This window comes from Giraffa tippelskirchi, chromosome 14, assembly GCF_054371585.1.
Source record: "Giraffa tippelskirchi isolate mGirTip1 chromosome 14, T2T-mGirTip1v1.2.pri, whole genome shotgun sequence".
In the NCBI taxonomy this organism is placed as follows: Eukaryota; Metazoa; Chordata; class Mammalia; order Artiodactyla; family Giraffidae; genus Giraffa; species Giraffa tippelskirchi.
In genome coordinates, this window is record NC_137288.1 from 8,401,972 (window position 1) to 8,411,633 (window position 9,662).

The window sequence follows — 9,662 nt, forward strand, 5'->3', positions numbered from 1 at the left end:
AGTCCCGCTCATATGACCTCATTCGAAGTGCACTGTGGACGAGCTGCCATCTGCAGCTGCTACCACAGCAGCCAAGGGCTTTAGCTCCCGAGTACCTCCCTTCCTTTGGAACTTGGGGGCCCTCTACTCCCCACTTGCACACCACAGACCTTTGCTGAGGATTGTGGGGACCCTCACTCAGTTTGCAGCACGTTGTAGCCATCCCTGTCCTCCCTTGAAACTCAGCTTGTGAGCTCCTTTGGAGCAGCGTGGCCCACCTGGCTGCAACGGAAGAGACACAGCTGACAGTGAAACAACAGCTTAGATCTGAGAGCCGGAAAGCTCTGTCAAAAGGGACCTCCCTCTTCACGCCGTAGAGGCTGTAGGAGCCGCCAGGGTTTCGGAACCAGTGCTGGGGCCAAAATGACTCCACAGCTGTTTTCCTTCCTGGGGAGGGTTCTGGCTTGAGTGGGAATGGCTCAAGTCTAAGGTTCTGAAAGCCCACTGTGTGCAGATGCACGGTACACAGAGAGGAGAAGGTGGAGTCCTGCCCTGGAGGTGGTCACAGCTCACGGATGAGCCAGGCAGGCAGGCAGGCAGGGCATGAGAACACCTGAGCTGCCTTCATGAGTGAATGGTGTGGGGGCAGAGGAAGAGAAGCCGGTCTGCTCCCTCATGTGGTGCCCAGGGCAGGTTGTCCCCAGAGGAAACCCTTACGACGGTGAGGAGAATCCCTGCTGTTTCCCAAGGGGTTCCGTCGGTGCGTGTCTTCCCCGGAGCGCTCAGGCCGTCTCTAAAGTACACTGGCCATGGGCATTGCCTCTCCTTGGAACTTCCCATGTGTTTCTCTTTTTTATGGAACAGTGATTTTCTAGAGGGGTTCTGGGCCACAAGGATGTTGGGTCATTTTCTAGCCTTCTGTCATGAAGAACGCTTTCCTGGGCGTTGGGGTGGTTTGTTGTTCCAGCTCCCTTTCTTGGCTTCTTTTGGGAGCTGGTGCAACAAGACGAGCTCAGCCTCTGCCTTCTGGCTGAGATGTCACCCTTCAAACAGCAATGCCTGCCTGGATAATGATGGCAGTTGCCAAAAGGGCTTCGTTTGGCACATGGTATCTTGAAAGGACATACACCGTCCTTTCAGATATCAAAGGCTAGTTCAAATGACATAAAAATGAGAACTCTCCAATGGAGTCTTACAGTAGGTGGAGAGTCCGAAAAACACTGCTTCAGTCATTTCACGGAGAGTCATTGATTGGGGACACCAAGAATATAGGAAGGAATGCACAAAGAAAAGATGAAATTGTGTTCAGGATCGGGGGAAGGGATGAACAGGGCGTGCTTGCCTTGAATCCAGGCTTTGTTGGGGGGTGGGGCATAAAGATCAAACGGGTCTGAAACTACCAAGTGGTGATGGTAACACAGGATCACCAGAGTTACACAACAGTGTTCCCAAATTGCAACAATGATGAAAAAGTTTACGAATCCCAACTTAACCAACAAAAATACAGGAAACCATACAAAAAAGAAAACATCACCAGAAAGGTGGAAACAAACCAAATGCAAAGCAGTTCAGGGGAAAGGAACTCCATGTCCCCTGGGGGCAGACCGAGTTGCCGGCGTCCACGGTGAGCAGACAGGGATGGAGGCTGCAGAGCCGACCGCTCCCCTGGACGTGGTGTTTCCGGCAAGGGCTCTGGGTGTCTGTCCAGAGCGGGGGCTCGTTCTCCCTGCAGGGGTGGGTGAGTCATCGTGGGCGTCTGGGTGTTGCGCGGGAGCCAGGGCAGGCTCTCCCTGCCGAGGCGGTGACTCCTCCTCTGCCTCGGGTTCTCCTGCCAGAGCCCGAGCAGGTACAGGTGCACGTGGAGGTGGAGGTTCTGGCTGAGGGGGTGGGACATCAGTGCCTGGGGCTGGGGGTCCTGCAGGCACGGAGATCCGATCTGCCCGGTGTGCTGGCCAGTACCCAGCTGGCCTGGTGTCTCTGCGAGGGCAAGTCTCGGTTCTCCATCTGCCCTCGGTGGATCCCTGGGTCCTGCACCTGGAGCCACCACCTCTGTAGGGACAGGTCTGGGAAGTGGAGCCTGGTTCCAGTTGGAGGTCAGTGCTAGAGCTGGGGGAGAAGCAAAGTTTGCCCACAGGCCAGCCTTGGCATGTGCGTATCCCGGGACAGAAAGCTTCCAAGAGATTCCCAAAGAATACCCAGCGTCGGATGTCTTTTGGGACTGAAGTGTGCGAGACGGGGGGCGGGGGGTGTGAGGCCAGCGCTTGCTGCAGGCCCAGCAGCAGCTTTCGGGGACTCGTCCCTGTGTAGCTCAGCACCCCGTCCCCACACACTCCCGTGCAGCAGCCCCAGCGTCCTCACCTCTGTGCTCTGGCGTGCTGGGCTCCAGGTCCTCCTGCTGCCTCAGAGGCCGGGGTTCTCGGGACTCTGGGTCGGAGCCGGGTGTGCTGAGCTCCGTGGCAGCCTCAGACTGGGCCGGCGGGTGTATCCTGGGCGGTGTCTCTGCAGCAGGCCTTCCCCGCCTCCTCTTCTCCCCCGGTGGGCCTGATGCCTCCGTGGGCACGCTCACCTGGAGCCTGCACTGGGCCTCACGGGCGGGGGGGTGGTGCTCCGACCCCTCCCTCCGGGAGGTGGATGGGGTGTCCCCGTCCTCGGCCTCATCACGTGGGAAGCTCTGCAACGACAGTGACCGTCAGCCAGCCATGCTGGGAGTTTTCCAAGCTGGGCCTGGCCAGTGGAACCGCTGCTTCTGCCTGCTCGAACTTCTCTTCCCAGAAGGGTCAGAGACGTGTGTCTGCTCAGATCCCCACCCGGGAGGAAAGAGACCCACCTGTGGGTGTGAGGTCAGCCTGGGCGGCCGCCGCTGCCCGCACACTCCCCATCGGGCCCAGCCTGCTCTCCCCTGGGGTGTGGACACAACTTGTCCGCAGGCTTCTGACCCCACATCCGCCTGGGCTTCCTTGAGGGAGACACACCCCGAGAAACCCGCATCCACACACACAGGCAAAGGACCCGGTGTTTCCGGGTGGCATGGGCGAGGTGGCCTGGCCCGGCCTGGGGCTCCCCGTGTTACCTTTCAGTTTCTCCGGGCAAACGGCCAGAGGCCTCTCGGGGGTGTCCTGAGCCAACGTCGACAGGGTGCCCACGCACACTGCCTGTGAGCTCTCCTGAGGCCCCGGCCTCTGGGCATGGGCAAACAGCAGAACATCCTGGCAGCAAGTGATCTGGCTGGGGGCTCCTCTCCGCTCTGGAGGCCTGGATACCCGGGTTGCGGGTTCTGTTGGGTTCTGTTGCCGGCAGGTGACATCATCGCCTGGGGTTCGTGCTGAGGTCCCTTCCCCAAAACTTCCCAAGGGAATCTCTGGGTTTCTGACTGCTCGACCACCCCCCTTAGGCCATGTGCAGGCACAGAGACGCCCACACAGCCCAGCCCACAGCCCTGGGGAGGCCTGGGTGCAGCCAGGGCCTGAGCTCCGAGGGCCCTGCTGCTCTCAGACCAGGCTCCTTCTTCTCATAAGTGGTGTGGCCCTGGACAAGCATATGCCCCTCAGGGTTTCCCCAGTCTCTCCATCTGCAGAGTGGGGGTCATTCTCCCATCTGCTTCCTAGGTCTGTCGGCCTACGAGCAGCTCCATGCCTTTCCACCTGGGGCCGATATCACGTGGAGCTCGTGCGCTGAGACTTCAGAAAGAAAGATTCCATCCAGGGCTGACATAGCACAGAATGGGGCAGAACGAGGCCTGGATGTGCCGTGGTACCCAGGAAAAGGCACTCCCCCTCCTGACTGTTTTGAGACCCCGCATCCAAGCTGGAGGACAGAAAGGAAGACTCGAAGGTCTCCCTCTCTTGTAGAAAAGAGTAGCCAACTTTCTGGTCCTGTTTCCATTGAGATTCTGTTCAAGTGTCCCAGCTCGGCTTCTGCGGGTGGCTGAGCTTCTAATGGCTCCCTGCGTTCTTGTCTTTTCCTCTGCAAACCTTCCGTCCTTTTCCCCCTTCTGGGGTGGATGGGCGCTGTCATTGCTTCTACCTTCGAGACAGATTGAGGAAAAGTCTGGACCATCGACTCCTTTCCTCTCTTTGGTTCCGTGTCTCTCTCTGGCTGTGTCCCTCTCTTTTCCTTTCTCAATTCCCTCTGTGTCTTCCTCTTTCTCTCTCGTGTGTGAATGGATGGATGCTAGGAATTCCACATGTATATGATTAGATGAGGGTTATGTTTTAGGGATAGGTTAGAGGGAGAGAAAGGCTTCAGGTCGGAGTTGGTCATAGGGGAAGGGTCAAGGGTGGTGGTGGTGTTTCTTGGAATCTGAGTGCTGTGCATTCTTCGTCTCTTTCCATATGAACCCCTTCTCAGATACACCACTTGGAAGGAGTCTCTCGTGTTCCGTTTCCTATCTTTTGCATTTGTGAATGCTTAGCTTCTCTGTTGTGAAGAGGTTCCATTGGATGGAAACCCATTGGTGTACTTCGTGTACCTCTTTCCCTTAATTGAAGAGACCCATTTCTACCTCCGCCCAGCAAATGGCAAGGAGACTCTGATGTTAAGGAGCCTTTGACCTACGCTTCTTTCTAGCTATCTCATGACATCAGTCTTTAGGGTGAGGTTTTTCCCCAATATTGAGGTGGTCTGAGATCCAAACCAATAGCGTTCTTCAGATGTAGCTGTCTGGGTTTCCCATGGACATTGATTGAAGAGGCTTTCTTGTTCCCATTTGGATAATCTCCCCTTCTGTGTCAGAGATGAGTTGACGATGGATGCTGGGGTTTGTTTCTGGACCCTCAACTTTATTCCATCGATCTGGATCTGTGTGTGTTGTTGTATTCCCAATAGCATACTGTCCTGCCGCTGCTGCTGCTGCTGCTAAGTCACTTCAGTCGTGTCAGACTCTGCGCGACCCCATGGCCTGCAGCCTACCAGGCTCCTCCGTCCAGGGCATTTTCCAGGCAAGAGTACTGGAGTGGGTCGCCATTGCCTTCTCCGATACTCTCCTGAGGATCCTAGTTTGGTCGTCTAATTTCCTTTCACACAACCTTGGATGTCCGTATCGGGGCCTTTTCGTCGGATTGTATTGACAATTTAGGCTCTTTTCTGTTTCCGTAACCCCTTTTGCAATTCTTTGTTCGGTGCGAAAATGCATTGGCATTTTGGGAGGAATAGCATAGAAGCTGTGGATTGCCTTGTGGGGCTGTGACATCATTTTACCAATAGGAATTTTTCAAGCCCTGAGCACAGCTTCTCTCTCCAGTGATTGGTGTGGGCTTGATCTTCCTTCTTCCATCTCTCGCCGTTTTGTGAGAACAGGTGCATCCTTCCCTTCTGGGTTAGATGGACTCGTGGATATCACTTCAGTGCATGGCATTGTCAGTGGGGGTGATAATTCCCTTCTCATTGGAAGACTTTGCTGTGAGTATTAGAAATGCAAGTGACTTCTCTTCCCCTTCCTCTCTGTCCATCTCTCAGAGCCACCGGGAAACAGAGGCCTCATCCACGGTCACACAGGCCTGAGGGGGTGCAACTAGACTGTTGTTTCTTCAGGCCCTCAGTGCTGGACATCATCCGGGATCCTCTGTGTGTGTCTTCCTCAGTCTGGTGTCCCTTCAGACCTTTCCCTAGTTTTCACAGGCTTGTTGTGTTGGTGTTCTTTGTCTGTTTGGAGACACATCCTTGATAAGCTTTGTGTTTCCACTCATTCGTCTGGCGATGTATGACCTGTCTTTTGCTTTTGTCATGAGGTCTTTCCCACAGTAGATATCTTTGATTTTGCCAAGTCCACTGTATTCTCTGGGTTTTTTTGTGGACTGCCTTTTAGTTTTGTGTGTGAAGACTCAAAGCACGTGTCCGGTTTCTGCTCATTGTTCTTCTAGATTGGTGACAAGTTTTCACGGAAAGTTTGTCTAGGTATAAGTGGAAGTGAACTCGGTGTAAGGTGTCAAGTCTCCATCTCCATTCATGTCATCCCCTGCAGTTTCCAATTCCCTGTTCCTGAGTGGTTTTGGAGACCTTGTGGGAAGTTTGGTTGCATTGGAGTTTGCATTACCACCTTGATTCGATTCACACTGTTCTGCCGTCAGGGACACTGTCAAGGGGGAGTGAGGAGCAGCCTGCACTTCCAGCAGTGACCACACGGTGGGGCGAGTGCTGCTCTCCCCTCTGGGAGCCCCAGGCCACAGGCATCCCAGTGAGGAGCCAGCTCTGTGCTCAGCTGAAAGGAGTTAGTCTCTCAGGGGCCTCTGAGCCCTTGCCTTTGGATCACCCAGGGTGGGCATTGACTGGGACAGAAAAAATTGCCCTGAATTCCATGGACGGAAGAGCCTGGCTGTGTAGAGTTCGTGGGTTGCCGTGAATCAGACACAACTGAGGACAGAAAAATTCAATACATTAAAACACTTTTGGGGGGTGGGGGTGAGTGAAAGGGGGTGATGTGGGTTTTTTTGTCTTATATAATAGCCAAGGGAAATCTAGTTTAAACCTAAATTCACATAGACGGGAAAGGTATAGCTCTCCGTCACCCTATTAAAAAAAAAAAAAAAAACTACTAAACTTTTCTGAAAGTTTATTTAGTAGCTTCCTTGAGCAGTTCATGGTGAAGCTTTTTTTTTTTTTTTTCTGTGACATTGGCCTCATTAAAAAGTACGGTTTGCCTTTACTGGATAATTTTGTTCATTGGTTTCTTAGGGAACCTTGGTAATATTTGAGTTTCCTGGGGAGTATGGTCACATGACCTGGCCCTGGCCAATCGGTGCGTTCCACCTCCCTGGCCACTGTGATTGGCTCCGGGCTGGGGCAGTGCCCAATCGGGGCCCAGGGCCGGGCCTGACGTTGGAAGCCAGGGGAAGACGAGCTGTCGTCCTGCTGGGGTAGGGGAAGGGGTGGGGCCGGGGGAGGTCAGGCTCCAGCAGTGGGAGGGGCGTGAGGTCCGCCTGCGGCAGTTGGTGACCTTCCCGCTCCCCTCAGGGCAGAGCCGCCGGCCTGAGAATGAGGGCGCTGCTGAGCCCAGGGGCTGGGATGGCCCGTTGCTGCTGTGGTCCCAGAGCTCCACCCGAGACCTGAGGGAAACCTTCTGCCCGTGAGTCCTCTCCCGCTTGTCTGTCAGCTTGTTTGAAGCATGCTGGGTTTTCTGCCCAGCTGGCTAAGGGGAGTCCCTGGAAATGCAATGGTGTGGGTTTTGGCAGACTTCAGGGAAGACATGCCAGATGAGCCTGGGAGACTCCAGCTTAATCTGGATTCAGGAGATATCTCTTCGGGCCAGCTAGTAATTGTAGGATAAGCCTAATGAGTCTTCACAGGATGAAGAGAGTAACGTGCCAAGGTAGCATTCGATGTCCTCATTCGAGAGGATGAAGCTGGTGCTCAGAGAAGGGGGGAACTTGGCCACAGCAAGGAGGTGTGCACCCAGACAGAACCCCCAGATCCGGCCATTGGAGCTCAGGGAGGCCACTGGTGTGGCTTGTCCCTGTGGCAGGGGCCGAGGCACGCAGCCCACCCTGATTCCTGTGGGGGCCTGACTTGGGAAGTGCCATCTGGTAGCTTTGAGACTCACCAAACCAAATTGCACTGGAGAGAGGAGGGACACCTTCCTTCATCCACCCCCCACCCCCGCCGGCTTCCCACATACCCTGACCCCTTTCTCTCGATTTCGGAGCCATTTCCAGAGTCCCGCTCATATGACCTCATTTGAAGTGCACTGTGGACGAGCTGCCATCTGCAGCTGCTACCACAGCAGCCAAGGGCTTTAGCTCCCGAGTACCTCCCTTCCTTTGGAACTTGGGGGCCCTCTACTCCCCACTTGCACACCACAGACCTTTGCTGAGGATTGTGGGGACCCTCACTCAGTTTGCAGCACGTTGTAGCCATCCCTGTCCTCCCTTGAAACTCAGCTTGTGAGCTCCTTTGGAGCAGCGTGGCCCACCTGGCTGCAACGGAAGAGACACAGCTGACAGTGAAACAACAGCTTAGATCTGAGAGCCGGAAAGCTCTGTCAAAAGGGACCTCCCTCTTCACGCCGTAGAGGCTGTAGGAGCCGCCAGGGTTTCGGAACCAGTGCTGGGGCCAAAATGACTCCACAGCTGTTTTCCTTCCTGGGGAGGGTTCTGGCTTGAGTGGGAATGGCTCAAGTCTAAGGTTCTGAAAGCCCACTGTGTGCAGATGCACGGTACACAGAGAGGAGAAGGTGGAGTCCTGCCCTGGAGGTGGTCACAGCTCACGGATGAGCCAGGCAGGCAGGCAGGCAGGGCATGAGAACACCTGAGCTGCCTTCATGAGTGAATGGTGTGGGGGCAGAGGAAGAGAAGCCGGTCTGCTCCCTCATGTGGTGCCCAGGGCAGGTTGTCCCCAGAGGAAACCCTTACGACGGTGAGGAGAATCCCTGCTGTTTCCCAAGGGGTTCCGTCGGTGCGTGTCTTCCCCGGAGCGCTCAGGCCGTCTCTAAAGTACACTGGCCATGGGCATTGCCTCTCCTTGGAACTTCCCATGTGTTTCTCTTTTTTATGGAACAGTGATTTTCTAGAGGGGTTCTGGGCCACAAGGATGTTGGGTCATTTTCTAGCCTTCTGTCATGAAGAACGCTTTCCTGGGCGTTGGGGTGGTTTGTTGTTCCAGCTCCCTTTCTTGGCTTCTTTTGGGAGCTGGTGCAACAAGACGAGCTCAGCCTCTGCCTTCTGGCGGAGATGTCACCCTTGAAACAGCAATGCCTGCCTGGAGATAATGATGGCAGTGGCCAAAAGGGCTTCGTTTGGCACATGGTATCTTGAAAGGACGTACACCGTCCTTTCAGATATCAAAGGCTAGTTCAAATGACATAAAAATGAGAACTCTCCAATGGAGTCTTACAGTAGGTGGAGAGTCCGAAAAACACTGCTTCAGTCATTTCACGGAGAGTCATTGATTGGGGACACCAAGAATATAGGAAGGAATGCACAAAGAAAAGATGAAATTGTGTTCAGGATCGGGGGAAGGGATGAACAGGGCGTGCTTGCCTTGAATCCAGGCTTTGTTGGGGGGTGGGGCATAAAGATCAAACGGGTCTGAAACTACCAAGTGGTGATGGTAACACAGTATCACCAGAGTTACACAACAGTGTTCCCAAATTGCAACAATGATGAAAAAGTTTACGAATCCCAACTTAACCAACAAAAATACAGGAAACCATACAAAAAAGAAAACATCACCAGAAAGGTGGAAACAAACCAAATGCAAAGCAGTTCAGGGGAAAGGAACTCCATGTCCCCTGGGGGCAGACCGAGTTGCCGGCGTCCACGGTGAGCAGACAGGGATGGAGGCTGCAGAGCCGACCGCTCCCCTGGACGTGGTGTTTCCGGCAAGGGCTCTGGGTGTCTGTCCAGAGCGGGGGCTCGTTCTCCCTGCAGGGGTGGGTGAGTCATCGTGGGCGTCTGGGTGTTGCGCGGGAGCCAGGGCAGGCTCTCCCTGCCGAGGCGGTGACTCCTCCTCTGCCTCGGGTTCTCCTGCCAGAGCCCGAGCAGGTACAGGTGCACGTGGAGGTGGAGGTTCTGGCTGAGGGGGTGGGACATCAGTGCCTGGGGCTGGGGGTCCTGCAGGCACGGAGATCCGATCTGCCCGGTGTGCTGGCCAGTACCCAGCTGGCCTGGTGTCTCTGCGAGGGCAAGTCTCGGTTCTCCATCTGCCCTCGGTGGATCCCTGGGTCCTGCACCTGGAGCCACCACCTCTGTAGG

At 55.0% G+C, this 9,662-nt stretch overlaps 1 long non-coding RNA gene across 1 annotated transcript in view; it reads left to right on the plus strand.

Annotated features, from left to right (window-relative positions):
* Positions 1–9,134, plus strand: part of LOC145534177 (uncharacterized) — a 32,712-nt gene extending 23,578 nt beyond the window's left edge. The window contains exon 5 of the long non-coding RNA XR_014074312.1: positions 6,928–9,134. This is a non-coding gene — a long non-coding RNA (uncharacterized LOC145534177). The remainder of the gene's footprint in view (positions 1–6,927) is intronic.
* Positions 9,135–9,662: the final 528 nt, after the last annotated feature.